Source organism: Dipodomys merriami, unplaced genomic scaffold, assembly GCF_024711535.1.
Source record: "Dipodomys merriami isolate MVZ:Mamm:240054 unplaced genomic scaffold, mDipMer1.0.p SCAF_43, whole genome shotgun sequence".
Lineage (NCBI taxonomy): Eukaryota > Metazoa > Chordata > Mammalia > Rodentia > Heteromyidae > Dipodomys > Dipodomys merriami.
The window spans coordinates 9,830,171-9,835,673 of NW_027205937.1; positions in this window are offsets into that span (position 1 = coordinate 9,830,171).

Sequence of the window (5,503 nt, forward strand, 5' to 3'; positions counted from 1 at the left end):
GTGATCTTTGTGTGTTCTCTACCTGGTCTCTCAATTCCTGTATTACTCTTTGTTTAGCTTCCTCTCGTTTGTGGGATTTCTGCAGTTCTCTTTGAGTGTTTTCAGCCTGCTCAGGCTATTCCTCCCTTTCTATTTGCGTATTCTCACGTTGTTCACGCAAATCCTGTATCAGTTTTTGAGTAGCTTCCCCACGCTTATGATATTCCAGTATAAACTTCTGGGATGCCTCCTCTCTCTCCCTATCACGCTCATGGAGAGTCCTTTGTAAGTTGTCAAACTTCTCATTTATCATGTTTGCCACCAATGTTTGTAGAGCTATTTGGCAACTCTCCTCTGGATTGTTCATTATCTGATCTGACCCCTGATTATCAAGATTGGGAATTGAGATACCCGAATTTGCCATTTTTCTTGTGTTTTTCTGGCTTACTCTGCCAATTTGAGATGAAGATAGCACCTGTTTTTTGCTAGAACACTATCTTAAGGCAACCATCAACCAAAGTTTGCATTTGTACAGTCAATAGTCTACAGATACAATCTAGTTCAACAGATACATCTATTCAACATCAAACAACTGTATTTTGAAGGACTTCGAACCGCAGAAAAGAATTTGGAAAACCAGAAATGATTAGGTTTAGGGAGAGATGTGGGTGAAAAATAGGAATAGATTGGTGTGGGGAGGCACAGGGAGAGTTAACTATGTCCTAATAACAATGCAGGAAATGGGTTGGGTAGGATGCAAGTAGAGAGAGAGAGAAAAAGAAGAGAGGGATAGGGGAATGAAAAGAGACCAGAAAAAAAATAGAAACGTAAAAATTAATGTTATTGTAGAGATTAAAAGACCATCTATTTAGAGAGGAATGTGAATATGTTGAGAGAAGGGGAGGGACATAGAGGAGATGTGAAAGACTTTAAGGATGGGAAAGGGAGAAGAAAAGATCAGAAGTTCAGTAGAGGTAGACAAAATACAAAAAGATAATTATGAAAGAAAAAAAAGAGAAAGAAGATAAGAAAAGAAAGGAAAACGCTCATTTACATATTCCTAAAATAAAAATTATAAGAGGAGAAAAAAAAGTTACTGGAAATCAATTATTTTTTCAGAAGAGGCAAAAATTAAAGATTAATAAAAGTTTTAAAAGAGAAAAAAAAATTATATATATATAAGGTAACAAAAAACAAAAAACAAACAAAAAAAAAGAAAAAAAAAAAAAGAAAAAAAAAGTCCTTTGATTTTTTTGGGGGGCGGAGGGGTGGGAAGAATCCTGTATCTCCCTTTTGTCTGTAACCATCCTTTTGTTGGAGTCTCTCGTCAGCTTGAGGTCCTGTGGCTTGATTGGTTTCTTAAGTTGGTTTGTTGGAAGAGGCAGAAAAATGCTCTGCTTTACCCAAGATTTTGAGATCCCCCTCCCAGGTTAGTTTTCTAGGAGGGTGATCTGCTTTGAGAATCACAAAAGAGGGGGATGCAGTGGTGAGGCTAGGTTCTGGGTAGTGTTGAGGCCTTTCAACAATCAGTAGCTTTTTCCTGGGGCTGTTTTGTGCAAAAAAAAAAAAATCTCCCAGAGCCCAGCCTGGAGCCGTTCTGAGGGATTCTGTTTTTCAATTGATTGTTGAGGCTGCTAGAGGGAGGGGCAGCCTCTGGCTCTGGTTACCCAGTGAGGGAAGCCGCTCCAATGGCTGGCGCCTGAGCTGGGTGACTTTTCCCTGGATGGAGCCGAGTCTGGCAGGTCACTTTGCCGTTAAGTTCTTGTGACCTGCTAAATGACTTGTTTTATTCCAAGGCCTGGATTGGAGCTGGCAGCTCCTCCGAGCTTTGTTGGTATCCAAGATGGAGATCACCGGTGCTGGGGGGGGAGGGGTGGCCTTCCCTCCTCTGCTCCCTGAGAAGGCGTGAGGATGTCGGGCTTCTACTCACGCTGAGTCTTGGATCCTGGGTCGTCTCTGGTCTGCCAGCTGCAGGATGAAGATGTCCGCTCTTTGTTGCTTCTTGCTGGTGTTGAGTAGAATCTGCTCGCCCGCTGTGTCTGGCTCCTTTGTCCCGCACTCTCTGTGTGAGCGCTCAGGTATGGCCCCCGGCTGCGGTCTCCGCCGCTTTCGACCCTGCCACCGCCGCCTCCGCGGCTGCTGGCGAGCACTCAGGTGTTTCTTTTTGCCTTGTCTTCCCTCTCTTGTCTAACTCTCTGTCCTGTGATGGCACACTTGGTGTGATTCTCTGGCTTAGGACTGTTCACTGGAACTCTAAAACTGCTTTCTATGCGAGAGCTTGTTCAGATTACAGCTTCTCCTCCGCCATCTTCCCGGAACTCTGGAGGACATATTTATTGCTCCCTCAATTATTCTGAAAAGCTGCAATGTCACATCATTTGATTCAGATTTCCATTGTTTGTCTACTTAGTGTCATTTACTGCACTAAATGCAAATATGAGCCGGGTGCTCGTGGCTCATTCTTGCTACTTAGGAGGTTGAGACCAGAAGATTGTGGTTCAAGCCAACCTGTTAAGGAAAGTATATGAGACCCTTATATTCAATTAACCACCAGAAACCCAGAAGTGGTGCTGTAGCTAAAGTGGCAGAGTGTTCAACTTGAGCTGAAGAGCTGAAGGACAGCGTCCAGGATCCAAGTTCAAATCCCACAACCAACAAAAAAGTGCAAATATGACTTTAACTTTCCCCCAAAGTATTGATGAAGTCAATAGTAATCCTCCCAAATAGAGAAAAGTATTCCAAAATGATTCAGTGTACCTACTTTTGCTGAGTTATTTAAGTTATGGCTTACTTGCTGGACATAATCTCTTCTTTTAAAATTGTCAAATATTATCTTTATAATAACCTTCATCTAATATTTCTTGGTTCAAAAGAGAAGTCCATAGAGTAGATGTCACTTGACTTTCTTACTGTCTTAGTTCGAAGCCAACCCAGGAAGAAGGAGACTCTTTCAAACTTTTATCTGTAATTAAACACCAAATAAGTGGAGTTTTCGCTAAAGCAGTAGAGTACTAGCTTTGTGGGCAGGTGGCAGGAAAGTCAATTATACAGGGGCAGGGTCCAGCCCCTGAGTTCAAGCCCCAGAACCAGCACCAACTAAACAAACAAGTAAACAAAATAAAATCCAAGTATTTCTTTGGGACCCTCCTTACAGGAATACTGGTCTGAGAAGAGGCTGCTTTTGCTGATCATACTCAATGGATCCTCCTGTTTTGGAATCCTTATTGCTATGGAAAACTCAGGACCAGACTAAAGGAATTGATAACTGACTCCTGCAACAAGAGAATCATTTCAGGAGTGAAACATGCCAAGACGCTTTAAGACCTCCATATCTTAGTTTCTTTGCAGTAGAACACTTTTAAAACAAAGTTATTTCCTTTAGTTCTATGCTGGCCTTCAAATGGCACATTGTTTCCTTTTTAAATACTCTCAACTATAAGTTTACAGACAAGTTTTATATGAGTAAAGAACACTCAAAAAAGTCAGGGACAGAGTTTCCTTCAAGCCTTGTATTCTTTTCTTGTACAGTATAAAGGAAAGCACAAGTTAACTTGAACTTTGTCATTCCTTAATGTTCAATTCCTCTCCTGGGATCAGTTTCCACATCCAGTATCAGTAACTTCCACTTACTTCCAGTAACAATCTATGGTGCTGCTCCAGATAAAATGAATGTTTTCTGGCTTCATTGAAATAGCACAAGGACACCTTTGAACATGAGGTAACACGTGTTTCAGAGACAACTTAATAAAGAGAAAATATTAAATTTATGTTGCTTATGAATACATTATCCCTGAGTACATTGAGTTCAAACTTCTTTAGTCCTCTGTAAATTAAGGTGAATTTTAAATGGGAAGGGGGTTCTCAGATCATTTTTTCTGAATGTATGTGCTGTGCATTAATTTATGATTTAACAGTATGATTTAACAGTAAGAAACAATAGCAATAATAGAGAAATTCTGTGTTTAAGTATAAGCGTTCAATACAATATAGAAGACTCTACAAATAAGGCAACATTGAAACAATAAAGCCACGTACAGTATGTAGATTTATGGGAGTGATAAAGCATTACTCTTAAGTGGAATATGAAGCATGAGGCCACTCCCTTTCTAAATCATGCTTGCTAATCACGTAAATTGGTAAAAAAAAAAAGTAGAATGGAAGAATGATTCTGTTTCCAATGTAAGTCAGATATAAGAGTATGGACTTAACTGGAAAAAGAGTCCATCTTGAGAGAACAGGGATAATACTAGCAATGAACCTAAGATCACATTTCTTTTCTTTCCTTTTCTTATATTCTTTTTTTGTGTTGTTTTTCGTGGCGCTTGAACTCTGGGACTGGGCGCTGTCCCTCTGATACTCAACTCAAGGCTAATGCTCTACCACTTGAGCTACAGTGGCACTTCCAGTTTTCTAGTAATTATTTGAGAAAAGAGTTTCCAGGACTTTCCTACCCAGGTTGGCTTTAATCCCCAATCCTCAGATCTTATTATCAATCAGCTTGTGATCACATTTCTAACAGTGTACACTCAGGATATATAATGTGCACATTCATCTATCTTTATATGAATTCTTGAGTTAAAAATATGAGCTACAGCTTAGTCTTTATAATCGCAAAAATGTTTCTAGTTTAAAAGTTGATACTCCTGGAAAGATAATACCTAAGAATGTAAAGAAGTCTGGGAAGTTCAGTTTGCATCCAGCCTGGGCAGACCAGGCTTTGAGACACTACCTATAATTAACCAGCCAAAAGGTAGAATACCAATCATGAGCAAGATTACTGATTAAGAGCTTGAGGCTTTTGTGTACATAGATACAAACATGCACATACACACAGAGGCACTTATATGTGCACACATGAATACACAAATGAGACAACTCTCAGAATATGTAGAAAAGTTAGAAAACAATGGAAAATATATCCTGAGTAAGACAAGAATCAAGTGATAATTTTTAATATTAGAAAACCCTCCAGTGAACTTTGTTCAAGAAAGTTGAGACTATTACAAAGGGAGGGACCAGAGATAGTAAGAGAGTCAAGTATTCATTATTAACGGGATGAGATCCATGGAGGAAGGAATCAGAGACCCCTGCAGGTGCATCTGAAAATTTTCATATCCTGTGTCAAATATTAGAACATCTTTGAAAATAGTATATAAACAGTCTGAGCAGTCAGTCTAGTGGATAAGATTATAAGAGAAGTTCAGATTTGCTAGTCTGTTTCTAGATTAAATAAACCAACAAACTATGACAGGACAATGTGATACAAGTCTGGAATTCTAGGACTTAGACTAAGACAGGAGATTAGAGAGTGGAATTACATAGCCATACCTTCCATGGACCAGGTAGTATAATTTTGTCTCAATAAAACAAGCCAAACAACAAGAAAGGAATACACAGTTCAGTTTTGGGCTAATTTCGTCATTATGTTTCAAAAGGTCAAGTTTCCTATTGAAATGCAACTCATATATAGTCCTCAGTTGTGTTTTAAATGCTCTCTTCATTACAGAACATTCCTAGATGCAAA